This window comes from Myotis davidii, unplaced genomic scaffold (genome assembly GCF_000327345.1).
Source record: "Myotis davidii unplaced genomic scaffold, ASM32734v1 scaffold392, whole genome shotgun sequence".
NCBI classification, from domain to species: domain Eukaryota; kingdom Metazoa; phylum Chordata; class Mammalia; order Chiroptera; family Vespertilionidae; genus Myotis; species Myotis davidii.
In genome coordinates, this window is record NW_006284244.1 from 201,454 (window position 1) to 225,010 (window position 23,557).

General features: G+C 40.8%; 1 protein-coding gene across 1 annotated transcript in view; it reads right to left on the reverse strand.

Moving 5' to 3' along the window:
• PALLD (palladin, cytoskeletal associated protein) overlaps nt 1-23,557 on the reverse strand; it is a 389,700-nt gene that overhangs the window by 119,612 nt on the left and 246,531 nt on the right. The gene's annotated exons all lie outside the window — the stretch shown is intronic.

A 23,557-nucleotide genomic window follows, 5' to 3' on the forward strand; every position in this document is an offset into this window, starting at 1 on the left:
TGTTCTAATTCACACCCATATTTATATTCTTGGTTTTGATGGGAACAGAAGGAAAATGGTTGCCATATGTTTCCCCACATTTATTTCAAATGCAGAAAGAAAACACACACATACTCTTCATTATACAACTGTAAGCAAATGAGTGTAAATTGAAAGCCGATTCCTCAGATTTGACACTGCACCTAAATACTCATCAAGGAGGCCTAATTGTGAATATAGCATGCTCATAACACAATGCCTCCTCATTAAACTCCTAATAGGAAGAGTTGCAGAAATCTCCCCTGAAATGGAAAATCTTTGCCAACCAGCAGGCGGGAGAGAGGCTGTAACTGAAATTATTACCAGCAGTGGGACGGAAAGGTATTTTCCCCAACATCTGGCCCCGACACAGATCGCCATCCCAGATGCTTTCTCGCTGAAATTTCTGCCAAACTCTGTTCCATAGATGCTGCCCTCCTTGTCTACCAGGCCGATCAGCTCCCTACCTGACGGAATTGGTGATTAACCACAAGATGCCCAAGGGAGACATTTTTATGTGCACAGCGCCCTGACACACGCGGTCAAGTGAAGCACCTCTGTGAAATGGCAGATAGAGGGCAGGGATTCTCAGCAAGTCCTGGGTAGCTCTTAGTAATGATCTGCACTGACATATTTCTAAGGAGGTGAGATTTGGACAAAGAAGGTGAGGAGGAATCCTGGCGTGGCTCTTTAATTGGCTTCAGGCCACAGTTTGAGGTTAGTTTTCCTCTGAATCTAAGTCTAGCCTTTGTCTTACCAACCTCATAGAACAAGGAGAGTTTTATAGAGTAATTTATTGACATGCTTCTCATCTGTCATCATAACCATTCTCCTCTCATGCTCTTCCCTCTCTAATATTAAAATCCTTTTCCACTCTTTGATGTCCATTTGTCTAACAAACTTCCTGAAACAGCTCCATGGCAACCACCTTTCTTATCTCTTTCAGCAGATCTTCAGCCAGCAGATTAAGGTAGGACTGTAATCTTTACCCAATATATCCAATTGGTTTCCATACTTCCATTTCACACCCCTAACACTCAAAGATGAACATATCCTTTTCTCCTTGAAGCCCTAATAGTCTAAATTTCCTGTTTCTCCTAAATTCAATGAACATTTTTTGAATACCTACTGGTTAAGCAAATTCTTCCCTGTTTACTGATGACAAAAGTGGGTCAAGATATTTATCTTCCCTTCCAAGTTGAGGCAATTCCACTCTAAAACAGATAATTGCTACATTCCTACTATAGGAGAGAAGGAGAGGGAAAATGTTGAACAGAATACTGGGAAAAGATTGAGCAAGAAAATATGTTTGGGATGTCACATTACTTTTCATATTAGCTGGACCCACAAATCTAGGCAATTCTGTTTTGGTTGATATATATATATATATATATATTTGTGCAAAACTGCTTCTTTAAAAGATTCACTGTTCCCTGGCTGGTGTGACTCAGTTGGTTGGAGCATCATCCCATACACTGAAAGGTCACAGGTTCAATTCCCCATCAGCCCACAGGCCCAGGTTTCAGGTTCAATCCCCAGTTGGGGTGCTTATAGGAGGCAATCAATTACTGTTCCCCTCTCTCTCCTCTGTCTTTCTCTCTCCCCTCTCCCTTCCTCTCTTTCTAAAATCAATAAAAATGTCCTCGGGTGACGACTTAAAAAAAAAAAGATTCACTGTAATAAATGTTGCTCTCTTCTCCCATTCTCCTCAAGCCACCAAATCTCTTCCCATCTTTCTCAACACCTATTTTATTTAAGGCGTCTCCATCATCTGGCCTGTGATCACTCAAGTTTCCTATCCTCAACTTCTAACGTTGGAGGGTAATTCTATCCAAGCCTCAACTCTGTTCAGGGCCCCAGGCCTCCCAGTCTCCTTAGGGCCCACATCCAACGATCCTACTTTTGCTTTCTTGAATTTTCAATATTCAAATCTCTTCCTTTTGTCAACGAGCTCCTTAGAAATTTCTCTTATCCTAAGACTATTCTCCAATGACCTTCTTGACCAGCGAGGCACCATTATTTTTCTTTCCTTTCATCACCAAGTGTTTTAAAAGCACAGGCTGTCTTCTCACTGTCTGTCCATACTCCGTTTCTATTTTCTTTTAACCCCTTCCAATCTCACCTCTTCCCCTTGCATTGCACTCAAACTGGCCGGAGGAGGTCCTCAGCTGTCACTGGAGCACTAAATCCAATAGTCTCGTCCTAGTGCTCCCCTGTTTCATCTTCAACCACCTTAAGAAGGAAGCCGCCTTCCTCAGAGGCTTGCCTCCATTGTACACCACAACCCTCTGTTCTCCTTTTCTTTTTTTCCTACTTCTTCGACCACTCCTACTCAGGTTTGTTCACTGGTTTCACTTTTTCCTGTGTCTGACTCTGAAACGTAGGCATTTCTCAAGTGTCTTCCTTCAGCCCTCCTCTCTTCTACTCCACAAACTCTCATGGGGGTGTTTCTCCCATTCCATGGCTTAAGTCATTCTATCTAGACAGTGGTTCTCAACCTGTGGGTTGCGACCCCTTTGGCAGTCAAATGACCCTTTCACAGGGGTCGCCTAAGACCATCCTGCATATCAGATATTTACATTATGATTCATAACAGTAGCAACATTACAGTTATGAAGTAGCAACGAAAATAATTTTATGGTTGGGTCACAACATGAGGAACTGTATTTAAAGGGCCAGAAGGTTGAGAACCACTGATCTAGATGGATGACTAAAATAGGTTTAGTCTCAACCTCTCTTCTGAGTTCCAGAGACATCTTTCTAACCACATTTTAGATATGTCCACCAGGATGCCCACCAGCACCTTGAACATAGATCCAAAATTGAACTTATCATTCTCTTGATTCTACTCCAAGTGCTTTGGTTCAGATCCCCAATACTTGTCATTTGCACTATTTCAATCACCTCCTAACTTGTCTCTCCAGCACATCTCTACATAGATGGTTTCCTAAAATTCAAATCTTATTTTAGAACTTCTGTTTCACATAATAGGGCTGGCTAAGTATTTTTATCTTTCACTAAAAACAATAAAGAAATGCATGATCAATTCCAAAAATCATTTTTTTAAGACAATGAAATACTGTCAAGCAGGTTTTAATAAAATGTATATTTTATATTAATTTCAGAGAGGAAGGGAGAGGGAGAGAGAGAGAGAAAGAAACATCAATGATGATGGAGTCCTCAATGCTCAACCACTGATACACACTGGTGGGGTGTCAAGTGGATTTTGTAAGGAGAAATTTAAATACAGGTGGGCACACAGAGTGAGAAGCAGAGCACTTCAAGCTTTTTTTTCCTGAGGGACTTTTCCAGAAGCTAGAGAATTAGCTTTAGTTTTCATAGCCTCATGACAAGACAGAACAAAAACCCAAGGCTGGGCTAAGGTCCTAAGGCAGTGGTTCTCGACCTTGGCTGCACATTAGAATCACCTGGGGATCTTTTTAAAATCCTGATTTCTGGGCCTCATCCTCCAGAAATTCTGTTTCTTTGTTAATAATGCTGTGGCCTCTCCCCATAACAAAGAAACAGAATTTCTTGAGGATGAGGCCCAGAAATCAGGATTTTAAAAAGATTCCCAGGTGATTCTAATGTGCAGCCAAGGTTGAGAACCACTGTCCTAAGGTAAGGAGTGTAATAACCATTACCCTTCCCCATAAAACTGAACCCCCGTCACCAGGAGTCAAATTATCTGCCCACACATCTGTGGCCAGGGCATGACAAAGGTAGTTCCCTTGGTATTCAAAAGAATAGAGGAAGAACAAATCTGGAGAAGCTAAAACTACAGGTGACCCTTTTCACAGATGTACAGATTGCCATCATCAGGATGATTTAAAAAAGAAAGAAACAAAACAACCCTCAGGCCTTGAAGTCTGTTTAAAACAGTTTCTGACTGGTGGTTTCTTTAGATGCCTGCTGGGCAAACCAAAGTTTCTCTAGAAAAAGGTGCCTCTATCACAGGCCTCCAGGAATTCCCACGATTTTCCAAGGAACACCAGTGGCTTAGAGTAAAAAAATAAAACTATAAAATTACTAAGGACACATGGGAATAAGGTACCATGAGCAAGAACAAGCAGAAATAGTAAAAGAAATAGATGTACAAACACTTCCAATATTGAACTAACCAGATATAGGACGTAAAAATAATACTACGTTTTAAGAAATAAGACAAATCTTTTTCTTTTCATTTCATAATTCCAAAGCCCTTAGTTGTTCCCCATTGCAAAGACTTAAAAAATCCTTAGCCAGACTGTCTAGGGCGGGGGGAAAAAATGGACACATATGTAATACCCTTTGTAATAAAAAATAAAAAAAAAATAAAAATTCATTTTCAAAATAAAAAAAATAAAAATAAATAAAAAAATCCTTAGCCTGTTTTATGTTTTATTTACCTGGATGTGCTTCCCCCTAGGAGTCTATTCAATTTTCAACATGTAGCTCAAAATGCCACGTCTTCTATGAAGACTTCTCAGATCATCTCGAAAGGAATTAAGTTTTCCCTTTTATTCACATAGGCTTATTGCAGTATATAGTAGTCTTATTATATTACAAATATGTTCTGTTTTCCTCACTGACCTGTAAGCTCTTAACAATCTCAAGCTTCTCTTTAAAAAACAATCTACGAATGTGTCACAATACTTTGCACAGTACTTTCTATGCCATCAGAAATAGGCAAGTGCTGTTGTTGTTTTATTTTTTAAATTGATTTTTAGAGAGAAAAAACCCCCCTGATTTGTTGTTCCACTTATTTATGTATTCAGTGACCCGAGATCGAACCTGCAACCTTGGCTTATTAACTGAACTTCCAATCAACTGAACTTCCTGGCCAGGGCAACAAGTGTTTGTTGAATCAGGTTCAATTAAATATCACTCACCTTGCTAAACAGTTTCTTACATCTCTCAGATTCTTGCAGCACAAAGTATATGTTGGTATTTACAGCTTGTTAATGGCCCCCAGATGTCTCTGTACAACCTTCAGTCTTGTCAGTCTCCTCCCAGCCCCTTGTAAGTTCCATGCTCATTTTTGAACTTCCTTTCTTGTGTAGTTCTCCCCTCTTGCTAAGCTCCCTTTTTTATACTTACTGAGATGTTATCCTACTTATTTTGTTTCTGTGCCTTGCACAGCTCCAAGCATATGGTGAGCACTCAATATGCATTTGTTGAAATAATAAGTGAAACTGTTGAAGTAGTAAGGGAAACTGTATGTAAATATGCATGCACACACACACACACATCTTGTCAACTCACATACATTGTAAGCTCCAGGAAAATAACACATATCTTACTTTTTAAAATTGCTCAAATCTAACTGCTGCTTGATTAAAATTATCCATGCTAAATGACCAGTTCTCCCAGTTCGAGGGAAACCATCTATAATAAATTTTTACTCAACTAAGAGCAAACATTAACAAGTGAATAGCAGTCTGATTTTATATTAAAAAGGGATAGGAGATTTGGATTTCAAAGGACTTCACCATTAACATTGATTGAGTATTTGTTATGTTATGCCAGACCCTGGGCCAGGTGCAAGAAAAACAAATATGATAAATGAGATAAAATCCCTGCCTTCAGGGATCTCACATTCTGATAGGGAAACAGAGATAAACTCTGACCTGGAATCATAAGGTACCAAATGCCATAACTTATCAAGAGGTAAAACAGATAGGGCCAAAGCAATGACCTCCGTTAAGAGGGATTGCAGAAGGAGGCTTCCCAGTTCACATAAGTCTCTTTAAAGTGAGCCCAAAAAGATGAGTAAGTTGGAATTTAAGGGGGTGTGGTCCAAGTCATTCCAACTTCGGGGAAAACTATGTATAAAGACATGAATTTGTGCCCAAGGCCAGCATGCTTAGAGCAGGGAAAAGCAGTTGGAACATAACCCTAAAGGAAATTCAGGCAAGTTTAAACATTGGACCGGGCTGAGAAAGCAGAGAATGTTTCAGGCCTAAAATGGGAGAAAAGAAATTCCCTACATATTTTTATTTTTCCTGCTCTCCTTTTCATGTTTCCTTCCAAATGGTAGCCAACCTCAACGCTGGTCAAAAATTCATACTAGGTTCTGTGATATGATATTAAACAATTTTTTAAAAATTTCTGTTTAGAATCTCAACCTGTGAGTCACGACCCCTTTGGGGGTCGAATGACCCTTTCACAAGGGTCGCATAAGACCATCGGAAAACACACATATAATTACATATTGTTTTTGTGATCAATCACTATGCTTTAATTATGTTCAATTTGTAACAATGAAATTGGGGGTCACCACAACACGAGGAACTGTATTAAAGGGTCGCGGCATTAAGAAGGTTGAGAACCACTGCCCTAGGAGAAAAGTTACTTACTGCACACCCTATTAGAGACTCAGCCTACCAATGAGGGCAGGCTGGTGGACCTACTGAACACTAACCCTTTAAATGCACAGCAGGGGGAATTTAGCCTCCCATCTCAAACTGTTGGTTAATGTTCTCACTTTGGAAATTCAAGGTAAAATGAGCAACTCCTGGTCTTTTCCTTCATGAAGAAGATATACGTCTACCCATATTTATTCTGAATATGAGCAGCTCTTATGATGAAGAGAACAATTCCTTTTTAAAACACTGACAACGATTTGATGTTGTGGAACATACATACAATCTTAGCCAATAGCAAAACTAATTTATATGCTTATTTAATAATAGGACAGGTGTGGGTATATGCCTCTGATATTTGTGACTGTTGAACCGCTGCCACCCTGGACTGCTACCCGAATAAGTTAAAGTTTGGACATTTGGTTCTATGGCTCACATCCACATTTGTCATGCCCATAAAGCAGAAGTGTCACACGTGACTAGGGCCATAACATCTTACAAGGAGCGGGGACTAGATGACTACTGCAGAATTTGTTTAAGCTGCTATGTAGTAAAAAATAAAAGTCTTGACAATCTGAGGATGATCATGAAAAACATCTGTTTATATATCCTCAGGCTAGAATCGTGATATTTCCAGATAGGTGATAAACCAACTGGTTTCTGGATTCTACCAATTTATGGACAAATATTTGGGAAAACATCCCAGGGCCTCATCACGAAATTGGAAAGTGTTCATCTTAGTTTCTGAGAGAATATATTTCCAGTTTGCTTTACAAAGAAAGAACACACATTTGTGGGGTTTGTGTGTGTGTGTGTGTGTGTGTTTTACTTTTATATAAAAAATTTGCAACGATATGTTTTCTACCTGGTGCAGTTTGGGGCAATACTCTCAAGAGCAATATATATGTGATTAACACACACTGTTCCCACACACAGTGTGTGATCATTTACAAATTCGAACCTATTTACAACTGTAAAGCTAGCTACTGTAAATGCAAAAGAAAAAAGATGACAGCACAAGGCTAGCACAGACTTGCCTGAACAGCATTCCCAGAATCCTTTAGCCACAGGAAAAACAACTCTAAATAAGCAGCCCTCAGTCCCCCATGGGGTGAAAATCTCTTGAACAACGCAGGCCCAGAAGTTCTGGGTGAGCCAGAAAGCACTTTCATAGGGCAGGTAGACTCTTTATATAGACCCTTTCTGTTAGGTAGTGTTTGTTGCGTTGTATTGCTCAAGCAATGAACTCTTGTGAGGATCTAGAATTTAGACCTTGTGTTATTTATGGCACAGATACACGAAGGAGTAGTTTCCCCATTATTAGAAAATTCCTAATAGGCAAATCCCACTTTTGTAGGCTGTGGACACTTCCTAAATGGTGAATGGACAGAGGGAATAAAGGCATTGTGCTGAAGGTTAAGCTGGTAGAAAAAAAATCCATGTTTTCTTCTTCTTCATAGGCTCAGAGCTAGATTACTTTCCCCAGATACTTTTACAATAGGAACTCAACAAGTCAATAAGACAAAGGTGGTGCCAGTATTACCTAGATATTACACAGGCTGCTCCTGCCCCTGTTTCAGGGAGCAAGGCTTCATTTGCTCAAAGGGCCCATTTCCCAGCTGGTGCTGTTCATGTATGGTGGTAGCAGAGGGTGTGCCCAGAGGGTGCTGAGAATAACCTCCTCCAGGTGCAGAGTTAACCGGCAGGTGCCATATCTGAGTTTCTATCAGTCTGGCTCACACTGTTCACTGCTTTATTACTTTATTACTTTCCTTGGGGAACAAATCCTTAGTGTAGCCTATTTCATCTGTCCTTGTGTCTTTTAAGTAATTCTTCAGAAAAAATTTTTCTATCTGCATGTATTTAAAAAAACATTTACAGCTTATCAAAGTTATAAAGAAAACACTGATTAAGAAATTCAGCTATCCTAGAGAGGGAACCAAGATGGTAGCATAGATGAATATGGTACTTGCCACCTCCCACAACCACATCAAAATTACAAGTAAAATACGGAACAGCCATCATTCAGAATCACCTGAAACCTGGCTGAATGGAAGTTCTACAACTAGAGAAATAAAGAAGCAAGCACATCAAGACTGGTAGGAGGGGCGGAATCATGGAACAGGCTAGTCCAACACCCATATGTGATATGCTTTTAATCAGGAGTGATATCTAGGCTGTGGAAGCCTCCTGTGAGCAAGGGGTACCAGCTCCACGCCAATCTCCTCAGCACAGGGTACCAATAACTGTGCTGGGAAGAGAAGCCCCAATAACTTCAGGCTGTAGAAACCAGCAGGGATTGTGACTGGGTGACACACACAGGCTGCTGGAGACCCAGGCAGTTAGTTACCTAGGACTTACTTGGGCTCAATCTGTCTGAACACTAGTGCTGGGCAGCAGCTTGAACGGATCCAGGGACATACAGGGAGGAACTAAATTGTCTGGCATCAGAGCAAGAAATCAGGGCAGCTTTTTCCCAGAAAAAGTGCTCCCAGAGGTCATTGTTCCTATGCTGAAACCCTGACCCAGACGCAGAGTTGACTGGCAGGTGCCATTTCTGGGTTTCTATCAGTCTGGCCACAACTGTTTGCTCTGCCTGATGATTTCCTGAGATCCCACCCAAGCTGTTTGCAGTGGCTTTTCCATATGAATGGCCTATTCTGGCTCAGGCTTCAGACTTTTCTAAAATTTCTCAAACAAGCAGCAGCTGGCATCAGCATGCCCCATTCCTCTCAATAAGCATTCCCAGGCCTGGAATTAGCAGTAGCTTGCCTTGTTTCACAGCTTGGCCTCACCTGGGCACTTTTCAAGTCCTGGTGCACTGAGGAATATGCCGGTGTGCAGCCATCTGCAGATTGCTCTGTAGCTTCTGACAAGTGACCCAGGCAAGCACAGGCAGTGGCTGACTTTGCACCTCCAGGGGAGCTCGAGAGCCAGTGCACCCAGTGGATAGCTTCAGACCATGCCAGATTACAACTATACACACCCAGGAGTGACACACTCAAGGGGCAGACTCAGTGAGCACCAAAGACCCACTGAAGCAAGTGCTGCTCTATAGGGGTGTCTCCTTCACAGCAGCTCTTCCATTGTAGCAGCAGTGAGTTCTCACAGCCAATTGGCCTGGGGGTCAATTCCTCCCATCGATGCCAACAGCAATCAAGGCTGAACAACAAGTGCACACAGCCCACACAGGGGCGCTCCTAGAGTGCTCAGCTCGGGGGACTGGGGAGGCTGAGCCACTGGCCCTACAGGACACCTACTACACAAGGCCACTCTATCAATTCCAGGAGACATAACAGCTCTACTTAATACATAGAAACAAATACAGGGAAGCAGCCAAGATGTAGAGACAAAGAAACACGTCACAAATGAAAGAACAGAAGAAATCTCCAGAAAGGGAACTTAATGAATGCAAGCAAGCAGACTACCAGATACAGAGTTCAAAATAATAGTTATAAGGATGTTCAAGGATCTTAATAAGAGCTTCAAGGGACTTACTGAGAATTTAAAGGAACTTAGTGAAACTTTCAAGGATCTTAGTGAGAACATCAGAAACATGAGAAATTACCAGTCAGAAAAGAAGGATACACTAACTGAAATAATAATTTACAGGGAATTAACAGTGGAGTAGAGGATGTTGAGCATCAAGTCAGCAATTTGGAATATGAGGAAGCAAAAAAACAAACAAAGCAAAACAAAACTAAAAACCAATCAGAAGAGCAAAAAGAAAAAATACAAAGAAAATGTAAGGAGCCTCTGTGACAACTTCAAGAATGTGTGCATATAAACGTTACCTATGGACAGACATAATAGGATGGAAAAGGCCTAGGGTGGGGTGGGAACTGGGTGGAGGTGGGCAAAGAGGGGAAAAGGGGGGCATCTGTAATACTCTTAACAATAAAGATTTAAAAAATAAATAAAGCTAACACTCCTGTAACCCCTGCCCAGGTAAAAAAATAGAATAGGGCAGGCACTGCAGAAGTACCCTATGAGCACCCTCCCCATCAGCCCCTCAGCCCCCACAGTAACCACAATCCTGACTTGTACGACTGTCTTCACATTTGGTTTTCTTTATAGTTTTTCTATTCCACACATGTATCTCTTAACACTATGTTTTGTCCCTCCCTCTTTTTTAGCTTTATTGCTGTGGAATATACTGTATATATTCTTTGTCTTGCTTTTCTTCATTTTTATTATGTTTGTAATATCTATCCATGTTGCTTTTGTCTGGCTATAGTTCATTTATTTTAATTGCTAAATAATATTTAATTGAATGACTCTATCACAATTGCCTAATGTGTTTTATTGTTGATGGACTTCTGGGGATGTTTCAGTGGTTATGAACAGGGCTGCCACGCGCATTCTGGCCCATGTCCCTGGTGCACGGAGGAATATGCTTAAGAATAGAATTGCTAGATCACAGGGTTTGTATAACATTGAGCTTATTAAATGATGCCAAACTCTTTTTCCAAAGTGGTTTTTGCCAATTTATACTCCCACTGGCAGTATATGAAATATCCTTGCCAGAACTTGTCAGACTTTTAAATTCTTTGCCAATTAGGTGGGAGTATGGTATCTTTGTTGTTAAAAACCATAGTTTCTTTATTACTAATGAGGCTGAACATCTTTTCATGTTTATTGGCAACGTGAATTCCCTCTTTGGTGAAGTGGCTGTTCAAATCTTTCACCTAATTTTAAATTTTAAACTGCCTTTTTCTTACTGATTTGTAGGAGTTATTTTTTGGTCTATATATTCTGGTAGAGGCCCAGTGTTGTCTATATGAGTTGAAAATATTTTCCACTTTGTGGCTTGTCTTTTTACACTCTTTAGGGTGGCTTTTGATGATCAGAAGTTTTTAAATATATTTGAAATTTATCAAACTTTTCCTTTCATGTTTGCTTGATCCATCTGAAATGAAGTTTCAGATTGTACAAAGAAGAAATTCATTTAAAAAACAGAAGCATAAAAGTTAGTAGGTATTATTCATATAAGGAGGAACTTTTAAAGTAAATATTTTATATTTTCCTCCTTTATTGCAGATATGTAGCCTGCCTCTGATAGGAACAACACCATGACAACCTATTAATTCTCTTGAGAAGTAGGAATATGTATGTGTCCCATGTAGGGAATGTCTCCATGGGTACTCTATATAAATGCATGAATGCACACTCATGCACATACTATAAAAATACTTGTAAATTTATGAATAACTTTTGGAAAGATGTGCAGGAAATAGTTATAGTAGCTACCCGTGGGTAATGTATTTTTAAAATTTTGTGCCTTGAGGAAAAATAATATAACACTTAAGATGAATTACCAGAGTAATTTAGTGGGAAAATAGTACGTATCAGATATACCAAAATTTGTTTACATATGTTCTTTTAGGAATCCATCTATCAAACAGATGTGCTGATTTTCAATGATTTCACATGTGCTTTTTCCACAGACACAAAATATTGGTCACTTAAGTACAAAATTACATTGAACTATAATGTGCTCAATCTTCCTTTAAGCAACAAGATGTGAATTCCAAAGACTATTTCCAAATTCATCACCTAAATAAAATTTAGCACAAGTGAAAGGAATTTGCATACAAGTTCAAGGTGAATAGGAATAGTATGATTTAAAGAATTGTTAGACATTATTTTGAAGAGGCTTTGGTCATTTTTCAATCAATTCACTACTCTGGATTAAGCAGAGGTTTCTCTTCCTTCTACAATTTAGCTGAATAAGGAACAATTATTTCTTTTCCCCTTTAACAAATGGTCAGTTTATTTCAAGTTAGATAGGCAAGGGATACAATAATTATTATAATTTTAGCAAATATTTAAAATGTTTAAATATTTCAGCAGCTGCTAAATTACACATAGCAGATATTTACTATGTGTAATTTAGTGGCATTTTATATATATATATATATATATATATATACACACACACACACATATATATATATATATATATATATGGTATAGTTCCATTTAAAATATACATATTTATGCATTTTAAAATTAATAGTGAATACCACAATAGAGGTAGGTTGTAGGAAATTTATAATTTCGAAACTCTGTACTTTTCAGTGTCTGAAAATTTATATCTACATTCAATCTATAGATAGATATTGTCATAAGAAACTTTTGTTTCTAAGAAATGAATGAATTTTACTGTATTTTGGCGATTAAAATAATGGCACCTTAAATATGTAAGTTCTAAACCAACTTTTCAAAAAAAAGAAAACCTTTTTTTCCTTTAAATATAATCTAAATTTCCTCTAATGGCATTTTTATTCTCAGCAGTTTACCAGATAGTAGCTTTACCTTTTACATGAGGCAGGGATAGGGGTGTGGGGGTGGGGAACACTTAGCTAAGCAAGCAAAAGGTTCCCTGTCTAGGGAAACACACATTTAGAAGTGTATTATCAAAAACCTAATGATAAAAGGGACTATTCTGGAACATACCCCACATTGCCTTAATTACAAGTGCCTGACTTTTTACTCTACTAGGGTAGTGACGAAGTGGGTGACTGTCTCCCTTTCCATAAACATAAGGTGGGCTTGTTTGTGTACAACTCTGATCTTGACACCCATAACGCCAGTGTCATTGGTTCTAATTTTATGACATTGAGCTTAAGAAAAATATAGCTAGATTGGGACCAGAGGGAAGTTCCCTAAATCACTATGTTGAAAAATTCCACAAATATTTACCAAATTTGTGATTAATCTGTAGGGGGAATTGTACTCTGTAATTAGGAGGGTGTGAAGGTTGGGGGGAGGGGTTAAATATAGTTCTCAGGAAAACAACAAAACCATCTGATTGCATCTAAGTCTGGAATTTGACAGTGTGTTCAATTGTTAATTTGAACTCCGATTTTAAAAAAAAATTAACTTTTTTCCTTGTGAGTGAACGTGAGGAGTAGTTGCCCCTTGCTATGGACATGGGCCACCACTGCCACTTCCCCCAAGCCCGCTCTTCAAAGCAAAGCTGGAAATATAAATTTGAAATACCAATGCAATTATCACAAATCTAGTTTCTTTTGTTTAAGGTACCGGTCTTTTCCAAGGTGAAAGTGCCTCAGAGTTTCTTGTGTATGAAGTTATTCCAAAGTAACGTTAATTCGGGATGATCTGATGAACTCCTTTATTAGGAATTAAATAATTTCCTGGAAAGGGTGATGATGAATAGCCAGAGGAGTAGCTCTGTTTATCCTGTTAGATTGTCTGGGTGGTCCAAGTATACCAAAAGTTTACATGAGACACAAAACTATTGCTACATACTATTTGGTAAAGAACATTGGAAGCCCAAGACAGGATTAGCGTGGTACGATGCAGGCATTTCAAAACAAGCATACACTCATTCAGAAATATCTGAAAGGCATTTGATTTCTTACCATCGACCCCATTTCACTTTGTCTTTTTCAAGATAACTAATTTACCAGAGAGAGAAAAATGTTCAAAAGCTTCACAGATTTGAACAGGTCAAAATCACAAGCAAAGTGACATCTTTGCTTAGTTACATTTTTGTAAGGAAAGTGAAGACAACCCAAATTTATTTTAGGGAGCTTCTTGGGAAGGAAAGTCTTTTTCTTCCTTGAAGCAACAGCCCTTGATTTTGCAGATCAGGGCAGATATTTATAATTAAGTCTGGGTTAACTGTGTTCACTAGAGAAGGCTCATGCAAAACAAAATACACTTCACTCCTTGGAACCCAGCTTCACATGACCTCCAGATAGGGAGAGTAAGATGTTTTCTATAACACATTTACTATTACTAGCAAAAGGTGAGTGGGTATCACCTGGCCTCAACTTGGTCAAAGTGCATTTTTATGAGAAATTCTGTGGTGTCATTCTTGGCATATGAATATTCTGAAACTTCTCTTCAAGTACCAAATAGTATTGAATTAAAAAAATATATATACAGGAACCTTAACCGGTTTGGCTCAGTGGATAGAGCGTCAGCCCATGGATGAAGGGGTCCTGGGTTCGATTCCAGTCATGGGCACGTACCTTGGTTGCAAGTTTCCTGGCCTTGGTCGGGGTGTGTGCAGGAGGCAACCAATCAATGTGGCTCTCTCACATCGATGTTTCTCTCTGTCTCTCCCTCTCCCTTCCACTCTCTCTAAAAAAAAATCAATGGAAAAATATCCTTGGGTGAGGATTAACAACAACAACAGTACACATACAGGAGATATGCCATTTGCAAACTCATCAGTCACCAGTGGCTTTCACATTGCAGGTGGATTTTCTACTCATTCCATGAATATCTATGGAGCAGAGCCTATATCTTTCTAGCGTGGTGTATCCTAACTTAACAGTGCAAATTGCATATGTGAAAATAGCAGAATCAGTTAACACTTTCAAAAACTATCACAGGACAAGGAAAACAGCCAAACTGAGAAATACTTTCTTAATTTTTCTATCCTCTACTCTTTGATTTCCCTTTAAAATTGCTGCTTGAGAACATTTAACTGATTTCACAACAACGGCTATGAAAACAATACCACAGACCATACTTCCCAAACTATGGTAAACCTATAGGGACTATATGAGACCATAAGAGATAACTGCTGCTAATAATGACAGCTTACATTTGCTGAGCATATACTATATGCTAAACACAGGTTTAAGTGTCTTCACATTTATTATAGGATGCTAAATGGTAAATCTTTCAACCTCAGTTTTTCAAAAATATGTTTTTATTTCAGAGAGGAAAGGAGAGGGAGAGAGAGATAGAAACAGCAATGATGACAGAGAATCATTGATCGGCTGTCTCCTGCACACCTCCTACTGGAGATCAAGCCCACAACTGGGGCGTGTGCCTGGACTGGGATTCAAACCGTGACCTTCTGGTTCATGGGCGGGTGCTCAACCACTGAACCACACTGGCCAGGCTCAGCCTCAGCTCTGACTGAAATCTCAGAGGCTCTGAACAATAAAACATGCCAAATAGATGCCCCACACCCTGAAGAAAAGTGCTAAACCACCATGCCTAGAGTCCAAAAGACAGACATATACGATATGTCCAGAGATTGCAAAACCAGTTTGCTACCCTTAGCCACTAATTACCCCCTCCGGCTAATGAAAGAGGGATTGAGGCTGCCAAAGATGTGTATGTGTACGTGTGTTAGTGTGTGTGAGTGAGTGAGTGTGTGTGTGTGTGTGTGTGTGGTCTTCAGACTTCTGCCCAGGGAGAGGGAACAGTTGCATTTCCCTGCCTTCAAGGAAGTCCAGGCTACCCCGAAGAAGGTCAAGCACTTATGAGTTCCCCCTCAGGCCAAGTGGGGCCTGGGAGGAAGCCGGCCTGGGTCATCCAGAGGACTGTCTGACTGAGTGAAGAGACCTAACTGGGAAGGCAGCTGGGTGGAGTGGGCCTCTAGAAGCCCAGACTGCAAAGAGGCTCCAAAGAGGGGCCACCCACATCCAGAGGAGCAACAGCAGCTAAAACATTGTGAAGGAGATGAGGGAGGAGAGCCAGAGAGAGGAGGCCAGCCCTGCTCCTCGCAGCCTGCAGACACCCGATGCAGATCCTTGGGATGTAAGGGTGGGATGGGGATGGTTTCATGTAGGACTGGACCTGAGTGTGGATTGCTGTACCAGACAGGATTTTAATTACTCCAATGAACATACTTTAGTTTCTGATGAGAAAACTTCTAAAGCTACTAAAAAGCAAGGGGCTCTTCTGGGATTTCATCCAGGGGAAGAACAGAATAACAGAGCAAGAGTTTACCGATGAGGGAGGATAAGGTTAGCCATGTCCTGGCTGCACAGAATCTCATTGTTTTCTTGAACACATTACACTTTCAATCCTCCCAACTTCACGACATCAGTACTTTGCTACCCACTTTTTATGAATCGGCAAGCTGATGCTCAGAGAGAGGTTATGTAATCTCTAGCCATGTCCGTGAGTGGCAGAGCCAGGATTCAAACCCAGGCCATCTCACTTAAATATTCCAGACTGGTTTGGTGGGGTGGGAAGGAACAGGAAGGGGAAGTTAAATAATTTAACTAGTATATAGTTAAAGCACTCGTCTCCATCTTCTGTCTTTATTTTTACTTACTTATATATATATATATATGTGTGTATATATATATGTATATATATATGCGTGTGACACACTTGACATACTGAAACACTGACATGTTGTGGAGAATTCTTTGACTAGGGCAAACCACTTTAAACTCTATCCCTAGTTCCTAGGGTATAAGGGCTGACTCCTCTCTTCTGTTTTATGGACCAATTTGATGATGGGAAGGTTTGAGTTGAAGGACAAAGGAAAGCTTCTTGGAGTGCAGAGGATTCGGTGGGCCTGAAGGATACCAACATTTGGGCAAGGCGAGGGAAAGCAGAGGGACCATAAGAGAGACTCAGAAGTGGGGGAGGGGCTGTTGACTCCAGACAAATTTCTTTCTCTTAGCAATATTGCTTGGTTAGTTCTAATAGTTTTCCTCAACTCATTAAGTATCATGTAAAGTTGCACTATGATTCTTTTTTAAGCAACCCTGATCTGAAGAAACTTTTTTATTCTAAAACAGGAGTGTGGTAATTTTGGGGAGTCAGGTCCTAAACAGTGGCCTCTGTGATGTGATGTGATATCAAGTGTGACAAGGAAGCTGAGAGCATGAAAAATCTCCATAGGTACCTTAATTCAATCATAATCACCTACTAGACACCAGTTATGCCCAGGCCCTAATCTCCACTGGATTGCAGTGATCCTGTATTCTCTGAAATCGTATACAAAATTGCATCTAAGTATAAATGTGCATTTTCAGATGTAAGTGTTCATGGTCTTTATGAAATATTTGAAGAGTTCCTTATCCCCAAAATAATAATGTTTTGGGTATTTGTTTGAATAGTTCCTCCTTTAAAACTCATCTTGGGAAAGAAAGGGGAGCTGCTCATGCTATATAATAAAGCCTAATGTGCAAATCAACTGAACGGTGGAACAACTGGTTGCTATGATGTGCACTGACCACCAGGGGGCAGATGCTCAATGTAGGAGCTGCCCCCAGCCTCAGGCCCCAGGTCGGCCAAGGCCGGTGCCAGTGGGGACCCCCAATCACCCTGCTGGTCACCCCGAGGGAGGTGATCGGTGGGGGGCAGGGGAAGGGCCATCAAGTGGGAAGTGCCAGCCGGCCAAGGCGGGTGTGAGCGGGGGGGGGGGGGGGGGCAATCACCCTGTCGGTTGCCCCACACATTGGCCCTGATCACTGGCCAGGCCTAGGGACCCTACCTGTGCACAAATTTTGTGAAATGGGCCTCTAGTCAATAATAAGATATTTAAATACACATATTTTTAAAAAAATGCCTCCTCAAGGACAGATAGTGTTTTTACTTCATGGAAAGTAGTGCACTTTACATAACAATTAAAAAAGTATACAAGCTAATTTTTAAAACCCTCAAAAGGACAATAAAAAACATCAGCAATGGTGGTTTGCCCCCTATCCTCGCCAGCATTTGGCGTTGTCAGTGTTTGGGATTTTGGCCATTCTAATAGGTATGTGGTAGGATTTCATTGTTTAACTTTTGCAAACAATGATCTATGATGTTGAGCATGTTTTCATATGCTTATCTGCCATCTGTATATCTTGTTTGGTGAGGTAATCAAGCCTTTTTATTTTCTGTAATTCTGATTGTTTGGCATCTGGGGCCTTCCCGGCCCTGGAGAGACTGCTCCTCTCAGGGCAAGCCAGTTCCTAGAGTTAGTAAATGATCATGCCTTTTATATAAAAACTAGTCAGCCAGAGCCACATCACCACCACCTCCTCTATGGGCTCTCACATGCATGGCCATTAGTCCCCTGTCCTTATCACCCCGGAGCCAGAGAGCAGAAAACCAAAGCAGTCCCCATACCACAGAGCCTGATGGAATCATTCAGCTGAGCCAACACTAAGGCTGCTTACCTTGCCTTGCCTGTTCCCTCTCATGGACACCACAATTAAGATGCTGATCCACATTTCCCCCTCGCTCCCTCTGCCACCGGACCAACCCCAGTGCTTTCCTTGTGCGCCTGCATGGCATGTCCCTCCACTTGGGATCTGTTTGCAACAAACTATCTTTCCAATTGCCGCATCTCCTGACCTGTTGGCTTCACCACACCTCAATAATGGTAACACCTACTTTTAAAAAAGAATATGGATCGTCACTTCATAATTATTTCTTAAACTAAACATTTATATCCCCTACAGTTTCGGGGGACAGTTTTTTCACGTTAAAAAAATAGACAAATTCTCTACTAAAAAATGTAATGCTGCATTTAAGCACAAAGGAAGTAGAATAATTGTTATATATTCTGCTTTTTAAAGACATTTCCCTAAGGAAGAGCCAGCTCATTATAAGGAAAATTCCTTACAATTTAGGAATTTGGAAACTTCCTGGGTTGTGATTTACCCTTTGGTTGCTACCTAAATGCAAAGTAGAAATTAGATGATTTTACCATTTATCTATGGCAGTGGTTCTCAACCTTGGCTGCACATTAGAATCACCTGGGAATCTTTTTAAAATCCTGATTCCTGGGCCTCATCCTCTGGAAATTCTGTTTTTTTTGTTACTAATGTAGCCCCACCCCATAACAAAGAAACAGAATTTCCGGAGGATGAGGCCCAGAAATCAGGATTTTAAAAAGATTCCCAGGTGATTCTAATGTGCAGCCAAGGTTGAGAACTGCTGATCTATGGGACTGAGCAATGTTTGCTGTTGAAAGTCCATGAAACTTTTGGGATTGTTTGCTACACAACAAAACCCAGTGCAAGCTAGCTACCTAAGCCAGAGCAGTTACAACTTAACAGTTTACATTACTGAACAAATTTTTAAAAAAGTTATACAGACATTTCTGTTGTTCTGGAAAATCTCAATCTCATTTACAATCATTTAAAATTAATATTTAGCCAAATGTATATACACATACATAAATGTGTGAATGGATTGATTTGGCCCTTTGATGCCTGCTTTTTGGACCAAGTGCAAAGAAATATTGAAATTCTCAAATGTTTATTAGAAAGCTCAGAGTTAATAAAAAGGTAGTTAACGACCAACAAACATCTGCATTCTTAATAAATTAAGAGGAAAATTGTGAGAAATGCCTCCTTATACACAAGTGTTCTCATCAATTAAGTTCAAACCAGTTCTGCCCAAGAGAACTTTTGATGATGGTGTGAATGTCATATATCTGCAACATCTAATATGGTAGCCATTAGCCGCATGTGGCTATTCAGTATTGGAAATGTGGCTAGAGTGACTGAAGAACTGAGTTTTTAATTCAATTTAAATTTAAATTTATATAGTCACATGTGTTTATTGGCTCCTGTATTAGCCCAAATTTTGACAGTTTAATCAATTTAGTAAAAATACTAAATTTTAAGGTAACTTCAACAGTACTTCTGGGAGAACTGCAATATTATAAGTCAAGCTTGTAGGTGGTCTCTCTTGAGCTCTTAGACTCAAGAGGAACACATAAAAGTGATCCCCCCCCCCAAAAAAAAAGCTGAACAATGAAAAATATTCTAACCATTTACTCTTAGAAATCCTACCATGCAGCATAATATTGAGCTCATCACAGGGTCTTCATAAATATTTGTGAAAAAAAAAAAAAGCTCATGAATGAATTGGCAGGCAACTTTTCACTCTTTGGGAAAAAGAAAACCATGGGGCAAAGGGTAAACAACTTTTTAGAAATTTAGAACCATTATCTCTCATCTTCTAAAAAATGAGTGTAATGGGATACATATAGTAGAGATTTGGATGGATGGAAATAAAGTTAGTCAGATAAGTAGACTGATAGATAATCCTATCTAAAAAGGGTAATATGCAAATTAACCATCACAAAGATGGTGGCACCCAGTCCTCTCAGCCCTGCTGGAGTCCCCCAGTCCCAGAGGGGTGGCCGCTGAGAGCGGGCAGCGTGAGTGGCCTGGCAGAATGCTCGCTTCGTTGCTGCGGCGAGGAGGCAAGCATTCCACCCCGGCCGCAGAGGGCCTCTGGGCCTCTGGGCAGCAGGCACGGAGCAGTTGGGGGGAAGGGGAGGTGAGGGGAACACTTGCGTCGTCACCCGACGACCTCCTGCGTCTGGGCGCGGAGGGCCTCTGGCCAGGCCAGGCATGGAATGCTTGTATCGTTGCAGGCCGGGCTGAGGGACCACCCCCCCTCACCCTTCCAGGCACAAATTTCATGCACCAGGCCTCTAGTCTGATATATGGACTTTAGGAAAAGATTCTCAAATGTTAACTTCCCCGTGGGATGCTCCATCTTGCTTTGGGATCCTATTAAAGGCTGCAAGACAATTCTTTCCATGTTCTTAACCTGTCAGTTTGTTTTTTCCTGCTTCAAGAGAAAGTAGATTTTATATTATAATTTTAAAATTATACAATTTAATTCTTAAAGTCTTCAAAAGGCAAATGAAAACTACCTGCAATATCACTACCCAGAGAAAAGTGGTTATAATTTTGTTGTCTACCCATTCAGTCTTTCTTTTTTTGCTCACTATACATATGTGTGCATGCAATCTATATATATAAAAGGCTAAGCGACCGGCTGACCAGCCGACTGGTGACCGGCCAATAGGTATGACGTACACTGACTACCAGGAGGCAGGTGCTCAACACAGGAGCTGCTGAGTGAGAGCATCTTTGCAGAGTGCCCTCTCACACTCTGGGACCTTGTGGGGGATGTCAGATTGCCAGTTTCAGCCAGATCCCCACAGGTCAGGCTGAGGGACCCTACTTGTTGGAGGGACCTCACTCACTCTGCAGACACCCTTCGAGCACCCCATGTGCGGCCGGCTGAGGAGGGACCGCAAGAGGTTGGCTCCAGGGCATGTCTGGCCCATCTCACTAAGTCCCGCCATCACTGGCCACCTTCTAATTAATTTCCTTTCAATGTGCATGAATCCATGCACTGGGCCACTAGTAGTCTATAAAATTGGAGTGTACTTAATAATATAATCTGTTTTTCAAATGTTCCAATATTGGTGACTATATTTCTGTGCCATTCAGTATGCTTCTACCATACTATTTTAATCATTTTTATTGGCTACACAGTATTCCAGTGTCCAAAATATTCATGTGAATCATGACCCTATTTATCCCACTCCAGGCATTTTTCTATGTGGTTTTCTGAAGCCAAATCAACAGCTCTGTCTAGTCAAATTGGTTTTAAAATTCAACATAAGTCTTTACAATTTATTAGAACTGACTCTCCCCTCTCCTTGAAATCTCCCAGTCATGTCGCCCTTTCTGTTTTGAGATGAAAGGACTTTAGATGTAAGCCTGAAATTGTTTACAGGGTTTCCTCCCTACCAGTAAGGAGGGTGGTATGCTGCCAGACCCACAGCTGTCAGATCTCCCGAGCTAGCGGTGGAATTTGGGAATAAGGAGGGAAAGGGGTTCATCCCTAAAGCAAATATGGGAATCGTTAGAAGACTCCTCCAGAATTTCCAAGGAGTTTCTGTTTCCCAGAGTATGGGGAATCTCCAGATCAAAGAGTAATTGTTCAAAGCCCTCACTATAGTTCAGGGCTCACTATCTTGGCCTAACCACTGAGAGTCTTTGAGTGCATCAGCATGAAAAATAAATTTGCACTGGATTCAGTCGGTATGTAATCCAAGCACATTTGCAGAGAAGATAAGGGGCTGAGGATGCACAGTTTGTTCTGGCCAAGTCACCAACTTGGAACCAGAGGCAGAAGCAAGGATTGTGACTCACTTTCATCTTTTGGACAGAGTTCCTTACACTGCACTTTCACACGCATAGCTAGCATCTGAAAGCGTACAGTACTCCCCTTGTTAAAATGGAATCCCACTGGCTAACTGATTCACAAGTAGGCTCACTAATGCCATACCAGCAGCTTAAATGAAAATGAGTGAAACTCAGCCAGGGCTCCATTATGTTTCACTTGTGGCAAACCTTTCTTAAAAAGAAAAAGTAAAATGCAGACAAGCTGGGGCTTCATGAAAAGGAAAATGTCTGGGCCATCATCCTGGGCTGGAATGTACCCACAGCCAGAAGCATTCTCAGACCGGCCTCCCTGCCAAGTTCCGGGGAAGCCGCTTCTCCAAGGCAGGAAAGAAATCCCACAGGTATCCCATGACCGGACTGACCAGAGCTCAGAAGGTGGCATTGTTTGCAGCTCTGCGGGGTCTGCTCCAGATGGAAAAATCTGTTCATATAGACTCCTGTGCACGTCACAACTTCTCACTCCATCCTGCCATGGAACCCACATTCCACCCACTTTCATAAGGAAGAGGAAGGCATGGATCCTTGTATCCTCTTCCCCTTACCCTCAAATTTGGGTTGGTAGCAGCAGTTTATTTCTTTCAAATTGATGAAGGTGTCAAGTTCAAGACTCAATGCCCTGATCTTCCCCTTGAGCCGGTTCTCTCCCGTCAACACTTAGGTGGGTACCTCTGTGCCAATGGTTCCCCAGCCTCCATCTTCAGCTCCAGCTCAAGGAACCCTCTGCCTTCAGGCTGTCGTCCTTTGTGTGTGTTCATGAGTACCTCTTACCAACATGTGCAAAATAATTCCCCATTTTATCTCATGAGATAACTGTCCTGCTTGGTTTTCTAACACCTTCAGTGATACCGGATGCCGGGACCTGTGAGCCACCTTTTACATTCATTTCTCACTTACTGATTGCTCATTAACGATTCAGGGACAAGCCCAGATACTCCCCTGGAGGAGTTTGGCCATGGTCCCAACAGGAGTGGACACTGATTCTTGACGATGAAACTACATGATTGAGTGTGAAGTTTGGCTATTGTCCCGACTGGAGTGGACACTGCAGATTCTTGACGATGAAACTACATGATTGAGTGTTTTTGGAAAGTTATTCTAACCTCAGTTGTACATCATCTTATTACACCTTCTCAACCAACCATCACCTCCACCTCCAGCATTTATTTATCTCACAAATACTTAGATAACATATACTGTGTGTCAGGAAGTGTTACAGGTGTTTTATAAGTATTAACTTTTTAAGTCTTCATAAAAAACAGTCCTATAAGGAAACAACTGTTATTATCCCTGTCTTATGGATGAAGGTTGAGAGGCACAGGCAACGGGTAAACTTGCCTTCACTAGACTGATTACCTTGCTTCACTTTAATTCATTGTTGTTGTTTTTCTGAATGTATAGTGTTTGTTTATGCTCCTCCTGATCTCAACACCTCTTGCCCAAGTGCTCTTCTTTGTCTCTCTCTCTCTCTCT